Raw genomic sequence first — 12,500 nt, forward strand, 5'->3', positions numbered from 1 at the left:
GGTACGTGGTTTTCCTTCTTAAGGTGCGTTGTTTTCCTTCTAATTAAGGTGCATAATTTGTATGCTTAAAGTGCGTCAATTGTTGAAACTTAATGTGCGCCATTTTAAAACTTTAGGTGCGTGGTTGTGTCTTAAGGTGCTTTGTTTGTGTGCTTAACGTGCGTGGTTTGTGTACATAAGATGCGTCGGCCTAAAGCTTTAGGTGCGTGGTTTTCCTTTTTAAGGTGTGTTGCTTTCTTTCTTAAGGTGCATGATTTCTATGCTTAAGGTGCATCAGTTGTTGAAATTTAAGGTGCTTCATTTTAAAACTTTAGGTGCGTGGTTTGTGTTCTTAAGGTGCGTCTTTTTCAGTTAACCGCACGGGAAGCTAAACCCGCACCTGAACCTTCCTTATATATACAAACATGGTTGGTCCTTATTTGCTTGGGATTGTGTTTCAATGAGACTCCTGAACTCAAAAATATGTGTTTCTACTTTTTTTTTTTCATCCAGTCCTCCATGGTCACGGGCTCTGATACCAAGCTGTAACACACTATATAGTGAAGTAGATATAAAAGGGAGAGAATGAAGTAGAAGAAGAGAGGATTGAGGCGAAGAAGAGAGTAGAAATAGAAATTGGATTAATTCTCAACATAAGGAAATTCAAAATACATCTTCAGACAATATACAAGCCTCTAACAAATTCCTCAAGCAGTCTCAACTAATTAACAATCACGCAGCAAACAACAAAAATATAGGAACCCCTAAATGTCATCGTCTGAATGAGCATCAACCGCATTCAATTGCCAAGTGTGTAATGACGTCCTTTGGACACCTCTTTAACTACTATCAATCGTTGATTCAAGAGGTGTCGTTTTGGGTTCAACACAATCCTTCTAAAGGTTATCCATTTGCTTAGCCTTTTCCTTTTCTTCCCTTGTCTTCTTAGCCTTCCTCCTGCCCTTCCTCTCACTTAACCACCTTTGAGGGCTCTTACACTCTCTTTGAAGTGTAATTCTCACATTTACGAAATCATCTTCTCCACATCTCAATTCAAAGTGCAATTCTCAACTTTGAACCTACACTCATCACAACTATATTCTCTGCATTTTCCACCTTTGTTTTGCATTGTTATTTTCCTCTTCGGCTCTCAACTGTTTACACAACCCATCCCCTCTTAGAACTTAGTTGGAAGTACGATTTTCAATAGAAAGTACTCCATTGTGGTGAGTTTCAATTCGTGGCAGTTTGAAACTCTAATTTGATATTATTATCAACTAGATTATGAGTCTAAGGTTTGGGGAAATCTATTTTTCTTCATGCATGTTGATATTAAGTTCCAATACATGTTTTTTTAAAGTGTTTTATTTATTCATGATTATTGATTAAATTTATTTACATATTCCTGTAATTTTCCTCTCTAACTGTCAATTGGTTTCCAAGCGTGATTTTCAACCGTAAGTACTCCATTGTGGTGAGTTTCACTTCGTGGCAGCTTAGGCTCTAATGTGATTTATTTACTAGTAAAAGTGATGAAGAGTATTTTCGATAAGTGTTTGTGTGAGAGGGTATCATCACACTAGATATCATTCTCAAAGGACTGATGATGGGAGTCAAGCTTTTTAATTTGTCTCTACTATACCTCAAGCACAAGGTATTAACTCTTCTATTGGAAATCTATCCTAAAGCAAATGTTTGAATAATGCAAATAATGAAAACAACTAACAAAGGAATGTGATAACAATACAAGAGAGACACTGTAGGGGAATATGAACTTGGATTAGGAAAAGGGAATGAAATCAAATTGGGAATAAGGGGAAAAGTTAATTGATTAGATAATGGATGTCATATAACCACGAGGAAGTCTTTCTTGAGGTCATTCAACACTCTTAGAGCACTTTAAATTCTCTTGACTTATAATAAGTAGCTAAGAGGCGTTTCATCGAACACTTGGTGTCCTTCATATCCCATACTCCCTTTTTTATCACAGGTAAAACATGGTTAATCAACCCCTTGAGTCTAGATTAGGTTGTCACTTCCTAATAGGGACTCAATCACATTGATTAACATCATCCAAATCATGTCTAATCTCCCCTACTCAACCAATTCAAGATCACATTTCCAAAATCTTAATCTACATCCCTATCACCCTCATTGGTGATCTACTCACACATATTGAAGATATAAATGACAATAGATTCAAGATAAAAAGCATAATCCATAGCAATCAACAAGTAAAAGATCAAGATAATTAAAGCGACAAGTAAAATTGCAAGAAATGAAATAGAAATGAACGTATCTATACTGAGATGAAACTGGAAATCTTCAATCATTGGCCGAATGTGGGAATTGAAACTGAATCTAAGTAATGATTGTAAATGGAAATTGAAATTGTAACACACCCGATTTTTACCACATTTTTAAAACTTAAATTCAAAGGAAAACTTCTAATCATCAAGACATAAAGCAAGCGGAAGCTATAGAAAATTGGATAGTGTTATGCCACACCTATCTCAAACATAGGTGCACAGGCGGGAAAATAATTAAGTCAACAAAACAACAAACGTCTAGGCACACAGGCCGCTAAACTAGCCTCAAATGCCAACAAAAGATAACGTCTAAACATGGTAGCCAATCTATCTAGCGATCCACATCTAGCACTTACAGCATCTACTCAAAACCTGTAAAATCAAGGGATAACACCCGGCCAACGAATATTGCTGGTAACCCATCAATACGCGTTAAATAACATATATAGATAAATATAATCAAAACCATTTTGAAACGGAATACAATATATATCATTTCAAAAACAAAGAGAGAAGTCAACACCAAAGACTCATCAAATCACTCTCAAAAGAAATAGGAATCACCATCCCTACAACAACAAAAACAAGACAACAAACATGAAAGACAATACTACTCAAGATGCATTCTACTGATCACAAAGTAGAATACATCAAGACATGCTCATAAGCAAGGAAAAACACATTCACATGGTGACAACTACATGTCACAAGCATCATAGTTCCAACCTTATGCCATGTTCCAACCTTACGGCTACCCCCGGCAGCCTTATTTCAGTTCCAACCATTACCTCCAAGGGACCCCTGTACTTCTGAGTCCAACCTTTTGCCTCCGGGGACCGTCGTCCCCCCACCTACATCCACCCACATTACCGCCGAACTCTCAGTACACGAGGGTACCATTAATTTCACAATCACAAAACCGCCAAACTCATGAGCAAAGCTCAAGTAACAAATCACCAATCTCAATCATAATCACACACAAGGTCATCATCATTACCAAGAAGACTAAGACTCAACAATAGTCTTAATCAAGTATCAACAAAGGTACAACGATTTACATACGATCATATCATAGGAATCAATCAAGAGATCACAATAAAGACATGGGACCATACTCAATCAACAAAGGATTCCAATCTAACGCCAAATGATTGTCAACACAAATTGGCAATCTCAATACGAAGGAACAAACCACACATACTAGTACATCATCATCAAACTAGAATGCTAATCAAATGGGTAAACCAAAATTTGTTCCAAAGAACGTTCAAGACTCACATTAGCCCAACGAATCACAAAGTTAGACCCTTAGCATGATTCAAGACATCAAATCCTACATGGATTCCTAATACACCGTTCTAGACATACGAAACACCAAGAAGACTCACAAATAGCCCAATAAATCAACATCGGAAGGTCAAAACATCAATACCGAGGATAAAGAATCACGAGGAACAAATCCCTGACATCACCAAAACGTTCCCCGCGGGTAGGGCCACGGGTGGGCCTCCACTCGTGGTTCCGCCCGCGGGTACACCACCTACGAGACCTTGTACCTCGCGGGTGGGGCGGTGGGTAGGGCCCTGCCCGCCTTTCCGCCCGCGGGTACAACCTGTACACCCAAAATTTCCCTTCGGGGAAAATCAAGAACACGGCCAAGTTCAAGTCCAAAACACCCAAAATCTCACACACAACAATAATATGACTTGAACCCAATAAATAGCCAAGCAATGGCATTCAAGAACCCTAAGAACAAGCTCTAAACATGCATCACCACAAGACAATGCATCAAATCTCACAAATCAACACAAGAATCAAAAGTAGAAGCCAAGAATCATCATATAAGTAAAAAAATAGGTTTTGTAAATCATGGGTTACCTCATTTGCTTAACATCCAAAAACAACGCCAACTTAGGCTCAACTCACAAAGCCAAGCTACCGGGAACCTGTGAATCACATCGATTTTCACTAATTAAAACAAGCTATTAAAATATTAATAGACTCTAAAGGGATTTAAACCCTAACCTATCTTAAGATTAACTACACTTTTTACCAACTAAGCTAAGCTTCACTTTAAAAACTAATTGAGACATTAATACACTAATAACCAAGCTCAAGCTAAAGCTATAAAATAAAAGCTATAACTTAAAAGGTTTAATTACTTAAACCAACCTGGGATTCAAACCCTAGCTAACACCTTACCTTAATCGCACGCCTAACCAACTAAGCTAAGCACCCACTTAATAAATCTAATTAACAACAAACTACTTAACACCTAAAAAAAACAACAAAGATAGGCAATGCTCACCACTTTCTTCTTCTTCTCCATGCAGCCAAGCTGTGGGAAGAACGACGGTAAGTTCCACCACCGGTCACCACGTACTGCCACCAAGCCGGATGAGCTGCCGAGCAACGCCGCTGCCTAGTCCAGTCCAAGAGATCAACTTCGCCGTCTAAGCTCTGTTGTTGTTGTCCATTGTTGACGCCGGAGGAAGGGAGGTCTCCATCTACTGCCCAGCTCGGCGGAACAGAGGAGGGGAAAAAGGGGAGTTGCCGGAGATCGAAGCTACCGTTGGAAAGGTGAGCCACGCTGAACCATTCCAAAGCTCCGCCGCCGAACTCCGTCATCGCTGGCCTGTTGCTGGATTGCCGTCAACGAGAGAGAAATGTTCATCGGGCTGCTCAACCTGCCGACGACCACCGCCGTTACTCTGCACCGCTTCATGTTTCGCCGCTGATCACCATGGAAGAAAAGGAAAAGGATGAAGGTGAAGGCTCAGCCGCATGATTGAAGATGAAGCTAAGACACGGAATGGCGATTGGCTTCTATAACTGGAGAAGGAAAACTAACTACAAAGTACACATTATAGATAGGGTTAATAATACTAGGTTGGGCTTAGGCTAGACTTGGGTTGGGTTAGGGTTCAAGACCACAATTTGGGTTGGGTAATTTTTTTGGATCATGGGTCATACAAAATATATAAATATTTTTTGGGCTTAAGGAATTTGGGTAATAAAATACTGGTTCACCATACTAAATAGACTCGAGCCCATTTTAAAATAAATAGCTATATAAATATTTTTATTAAAAATATTTAATATCGTGACTATAATTTATTTTAGAAAAATACGGGGTGTCACATCCTCACCCCCTTAAAAGAAGCTTCGTCCCCGAAGCTGGAAAAATCATTTTGGGGATAAGAGTGTCACAAAAATACGATAATATACATAGAGAAAATATTTTACGGGAAAATATATATACTAAGTTTTGGAAAGGTTCGGGTTGGTAAGGAAAAGAGAATGAAAGTTTTAAGTTCCAAACTTGAGGACAACGTTAATTAGGATTAGGATCAAAGTCATCAAAGTTGCAACTTAGGAAATAAGGTTGCCACCTTGCACAGAATCGTTAGTAGTGAGGAATCAAGAACGAGGTTTGAAAGGGTTGAAAGAATTTCCTAACGGAAGGGTACTAGGTTTAGGCTCAAGGATAACGCTGATTAAGAAGGGAATCAAGATTTTAAAGGTTACAACTTAGGAAAATGAGGTTGTCACCTTGTACAGAATCAAATTAAGAAGGAAACAAGAACGAAGCTCGAAGAGATAGGATGAATTTCTCGGAAAAAGACATTTGGTTAGACAAGGAAAGGAGAGGGAAACGACTTAAAGAGTGTTAAGGATTCTCGACTTCAGGCGACTTCTTCGACTTGACGCTTCGATCACTGCACTTTTGACGAACTGAAGGTGCCTTACTCTGATTTTGACGCGTTCCAACTCTAAGATCTTTATAGGTCCTTCTTCATAAGCTAAGATCGCAAACATCTTCACCCCAATTTTCTTTCAAACACTGGTTTCCTCTTCAACTTTGTTATAGCCGAACGAAACTCACACGATGCCTCACAAACGCACTCCTCCAAAGTACTCCAAGTCTTTGTCCAACTAGGTGGCCAAACCAAGCATTAGGCCATATTTCCCAACTCTTCTCAAGATCTCACACGGACCAGGCAACTGTGAGTTGACTTGCTTCCCTTACTGGTCTTCATCATTGCGTCAGAAACGAAACTCTTGGCAAGCTTTCTTAATCTTCTTAGAGATTCGGCTTGTTGTTCGTCCTAGCCAACCCATTATCAGTCGATACACTGACCACCGCTTTCTTCTTTCTTTAAGCGCACCCGGTTGTCTGTTCCTGTCATCCCAAAACATCGGTGATTTACGAACCAAACTTCCTTCTTTATTGCACCTGAAGATCATCGAGGTCTAAGCACCCGCGTATTCCTTATACCTTCCTTAGCATCGTGACCGTTGGCACTCTAAATCTCACAAAATCTTGTAAGGAGTCCTCTGAATGCTTGACAATAACCACCACTGTAAGGGAAACTTGATCCATCATTAGGGCACAATCCACGATCTTCGTAAATCCATAGCACAAGTTTCCCATCTTGCCTTCCCGGTTTGTATGGTTCCTCCTCGTTAATCACTTCCTAGCTGAATGAACTGTAGAGCTCACTGCAACATTAAGCCAAACGCAATCGGTAGAACTTTTTCATAATCTGAAGTCTTTACCAAAGTCAACATCTGGAGGCCTTACATGGTTCCTTGCCCAAAGATTTGCTCTTGTCCTTACTAGAAGCTCCGTAGGTTGAGTCTTGACCACAGTTGATAACCTTGCAATCTTCATAAGGTAGTCGGCTACAAACCAACTTTGTCTTTTCTTGCCTTGATTAACGGTAAGTCTTCCCTGAAACTTCATTGCTATACGAACCTGTCTTACTTATGGAGGTCCAACAGTAGCACTGGTCCTTAAGTTCATTCTTGTCGGTATTATCTTTTTTTTTTTTTTTCTGTTCAAACTTCCCATACAAGAATAACTACTTCCCGTTCCTTCCTTCCTTTAGTTAAGGATAGGTCTCTTACCAGAAATCATCGGCACAGAGTATACTGTGATTTAGGAACACACGGTGATTAAAGCATGTCCTTTAGATTCACTCCTGTCGGTTTTAGTTTTCTGATAGCCCCAACGATTGATTGTAACTCGGTTATGTCTTCTTCCCTTCTTGTTGTCGAACTTCCCTACCGAAAGTCTTCATGTTAGTCATTACTTTCAGGGTGTGACGGCTGGGGTATAAGCTACCCTCCTTTACCAATTACTTCTCAACCTCTTCACATTTCACAGGGTCAGACGACTTACCACAATGTGGTTCCTCTTCTCCGTGTGCTTTAAAGGTCCCAGCTTTTTCCTATATAGCTAACTTGGTCTATATTACTTCCGTGTTCATTGCTTCGAACTTACCCAATCTTGGTTTCTTCAAGGGTAGGTAGGACTACTTCTATGTTGCACACTTCGATCTTACACCTCAACTCTTCGTGCTTAGAAAGGTTCCAGGTTGACTCTTAGCTCTTTAACTCTGGGAGGCTTCTTTCACGTTGATCCAACGACGACCACTTGGCGTGAGTTGACTACTTCTTAGAGCGTCTGCGACTGCTCTTGATCTCCCCTCGCGCGTGAGGGTCTTCAACTCTTGATCTTCAAACTCCAATTGATGTTTTGCTTCTTATCGGACTTCAGCTGCGTGAAACTTAGACTTCAACTCTAGAATTGCGTAGAACTGATGACGATGTCGTACGAGAGACGGCACCTCTTGCTTGAACGGGGATTGTTGTAGCTGACTCCAGGTTGCGGGCAAAGCAGTCCATCTTCTTTGGGTTGACCACATATCCAGTTGTAAACACCATGACTTGACCATCTTACATCAGCAGACCTTCCAGTCTTCTTTCTCTGAGCCACAGTCTTTGATAGGTCTTAAACGAACCCAAAACGAGGCGACATACCGAGAAGGTTCACACCAACCGAGAGCAACAGCCACAACTACTAGCGCTAACAACAAAAAGAGATAAAAGAACTACACAGATAACAAAAGGTAACTCACAACCTCACCGCGTGTCCTAAGAATCCAAAGTCCTAAACACTTAGGTACTTAAAGGTCATCTTATGGTCTCAGACCACACTTAACTTCTTAAAGTCCAAATCCTAACATACTAGGCTCAAACCTAGGCTCTTATACCAACTGTAACACCCCCGATTTTTACCGCATTTTTAAAATTTAAATTCAAAGGAAAACATCTAATCATCAAGACATAAAGCAAGCGGAAGCTATATAAAATCGGTAAGTGCTATGCCACACCTATCTTAAACATAGGTGCACAGGCGGGAAAACTATCAAGTCAACAACACAACAAACGTCTAGGCACATAGGCTGCTAAACTAGGCTCACAGGCCAACAAAAGATAACGTCTAAATATGGTAGCTAATCTATCAAGCGATCCACATCTAGCGCTCTCAGCATCTACTCAAAACCTTTAGAATCAAGGGATAACACCCGGTCAACGAATAATGCAGGTAACCCATCAATACACGTTAAATAACATATATAGATAAATATAATCAAAACCATTTTGAAACGGAATACAGTATATATAATTTCAAAACCAAAGAGAGAAGTCAACACCAAAAACTCATCAAATCACTCTCAAAAGAAATAGGAATCACCATCCCCACAACAACAACAACAAGATAACAAACATGAAAGACAATACAACTCAGGATGCATTCTACTGATCACAAAGTAGAATACATCAAGATATGTTCATAAGCAAGGAAAAACACATTCACATGGTGACAACTACATGTCACGGTGACAACTACATGTCACAAGTATCGTAGTTCCAAACTTATGCCATGTTCCAACCTTATGGCTACCCCCGACCTTATTTCAGTTTCAACCATTACCTCAAAGTGACCCCTGTACTCCTGAGTCCAACCTTTTGCCTCTGGCGACCGTCGTCCCCCCACCTACATCCACCCACATTACCGCCGAACTTTCAGTACACGAGGGTACCATTAATTTCACAATTCCAAAACCGCCAAACTCGTGAGCAAAGCTCAAGTAACAAACCACCAATCTTAATCATAATCACACACAAGGTCATCATCATTACCAAGAAGGCTAAGACTCAACAATAGTCTTAATCAAGTATCAACAAAGGTACAACGATTTACATACGATCATATCATAGGAATCAATCAAGAGATCACAATAAAGACATGAGACCATACTCAATCAACAAAGGATTCCAATCCAACACCAAATGATTGTCAACACAAATTGGCAATCTCAATACGAAGGAACGAACCACACATACTAGCACATCATCATCAAACTAGCATGCTTATCAAACGGGTAAACCAAAATTTGTTCCAAAGAACGTTCAAGACTCACATTTGCCCAAGAATCACAAAGTTGGACCCTTAGCACGATTCAAGACACCGAATCCTACATGGATTCCTAATACACCGTTCTAGACATACGAAACACCAAGAAGACTCACAAATAGCCCAATAAATCAACATCGGGAGGTCAAAACATCAATACCGAGGAGAAAGAATCACGGGGAACAAATCCCCGAACATCACCAAAACGTTCCCCGCGGGTGGAGCCACGGGTGGGCCTCCGCCCGCGGGTACACCACCCACGAGACCTTGTGACCCGCGGGTGGGGCGGCGGGTAGGGCCCTAACCTGTACACCCAAAATTTCCCTTCGGGGAAAATCAACAACAAGGCCAAGTTCAAGTCCAAAACACCCAAAATCTCACACAGAACAACAATATGACTTGAACCCAAGAAATCGCCATGCAATGACATTCAAGAACCCTAAGAACAAGCTCTAAACATGGATCACCACAAGACAATGCATCAAATCTCACAAATCAACACAAGTAGACAAAACCAACGCCAACTTAGGCTCAACTCACAAAGCCAAGCTACCGGGAACCTGTGAATCACATCGGCTTTCACTAATTAAAACAAGCTATTATTAAAACATTAATAAAATCTAAAGGGATTTAAACCCTAGCTTATCTTAGGATTAGCTACACCTTTTACCAATTAAGCTAGGCTTCACTTTAAAAACTAATTGAGACATTAATACACTAATAACCAAGTTCAAGCTAAAGCTATAAAATAAAAGCTAACACTTATAAGGCTTAATACATAAACCATGGGATTCAAACCCTAGCTAACTTTTTACCTTAATCACACGCCTAACCAACTAAGCTAAGCACCCACTTAGTAAATCTAATTAACAAAAAATTACTTAACACCTAAAAAAAAAAATCAAAGATAGGCAAAGCTCACCACTTTCTTCTTCTTCTCCATACAGCCAAGCCGTGGGTGGAACGGCGGTAAGTTCCACCACCCACCGGTCTCCACGTACTGCCACCAAGCCAGAGAGCTACCGAGCAACGCCGCTGCCTAGTCCGAGATCAACTTCGCCGTCCAAGCTCTGTTGTTGTTGTCCGTTGTTGACGCCGGAGGAAGGGAGGTCTCCATCTACTGCCCAACTCAGCGGAACAGAGGAGGGGAAAAAGGGGAAGTGCCGGAGATCGAAGCTACCATTGGAAAGCTGAGCCACCCCGAACCATCCGAAGCTCCGCTACCGAACTCCGTCATCACTGCCCTGTTGCTGCATTTCCGTCAACGAGAGAGAGTCGTTCACTGGGCAGCTCAACCTGCCGACGACCTCCGCCGTTGCTCTGCGCTACTTCATGTTTCACCGTCAATCACCACGGAAGAAAAGGAAAAGGGTGAATATATATATATATATATATATATATATATATATATATATATATATATATATATATATATATATATATATATATATGAGTAAATGCCAGCCAAGGTGCCTCGAGTTTGATGGTTTCACCACTTATAGTCCTTAACTTCCGTAATTACCATTTGTGATCCTCCGAGTTGCGAAAATTAACATGCTGCCATCCTCCAGTTAGTTTCTTCCGTCTAAGCCGTCAAAAGCAGGGGTAAAAATGTCATTTGGCATATATAATTCTTTTTTACGTATTTGACGTAGAGGAGCAGCTGCCGGCGACAACCTTCCTTCCCGGCGAGCCATCAGAATGGCGGCAACAGCAAAAGACCAACAACACCACCATCCATGTCTCATCTTCTCTTCTCAGTTCTCACCCACCATTGGTCATTCTCCTTTCCTCTCTCGACCGGCGAGCAGAAAACGGGAATCAACGGATCTAGCGACGCTCTCATCTCCTCCGGCAACCTCCGTTGTTCCCGTCGACAACCAAGCAGATCGACGCCGACACCCTATTAAGAAAGCCAGCACTCAGAGCTAAATCAACTTACCTTCAATTGCTTTCTAGCCATAGTTAGCCATCGTTCTCCTGACCTCTTCTGATCATGATCAGCTACTCTTACAATACCCTCTCAAGCCTAATGAATAATCCTAAGATATATTTTACAAACTGTGCAGCCTTAGCCTTAGCTTATCAGTATTGTTGTCTAGTAATAATAAAAATTTATTTTTATCATCTCCACCTCCCTTGCTGAGTTTCAACCCATAATTCTCCCATACATTATCTGCATTGCCCCCTATCAGAAGCCTAAAACAACTGTTATTGATGGCGGGGTTGATGGGGTGGTGATTGTTATTGGGTTGATGTTGTTCTGGGCAGTATGAGCCTCCATTGTTGCTGAGTTTCACTGCCTGCATTGCTGCTTATCGCTCATTTTTAATGAATGCTGCCCTGACCTCTTTTTCTTGGAGAAAAATCCAGTGGATTTTGTGATCCAACTCCCACTCTTTACCATTAAACACAGCACTGTTACGCCACCTCCAAATCCACCGTATCATTATGGCGAACAGAGAACTCCAATCACTATCGAACCTGCTACGGACCTTTCCCCTTAAAGTTGCAGCAACCCAATCCTTGAACTGAAGTTGGCCAAGCCGTCGGACCTCCGCTATAGGAAGAAGCCTTTCCCAAACTTTGTTGGCTCTCGCACACTTGCGGAAGACATGGTTGACATCCTCCTCCATATTGACACAATTATCACAGTATACATTACTCGTAAAAACCCCTCCTTGCCCTTTTCCTTATTGCACATCACACGGCCATGCTTGATCAACCACATAAGGAAACACATTTTATGTGGGACCTTGAGCTTCCAAACCTTCTCCCAGCCGGATTTTGCATGCATATCATCCAATTTGTGTTTACACATTGTTGCAGTCCTGTCGTAGCCAAGATAAGACATTTTTGTTGCTATTTCCTTCCACAGAACATCATTGGAGCACCCAATCTGGGGGTTCTGAAGCCTGGGTTTCATGTTGTTTCTGATTTGGATA

This window comes from Ipomoea nil, unplaced genomic scaffold (genome assembly GCF_001879475.1).
Source record: "Ipomoea nil cultivar Tokyo-kokei standard unplaced genomic scaffold, Asagao_1.1 scaffold2779, whole genome shotgun sequence".
Classification (NCBI taxonomy): Eukaryota; Viridiplantae; Streptophyta; class Magnoliopsida; order Solanales; family Convolvulaceae; genus Ipomoea; species Ipomoea nil.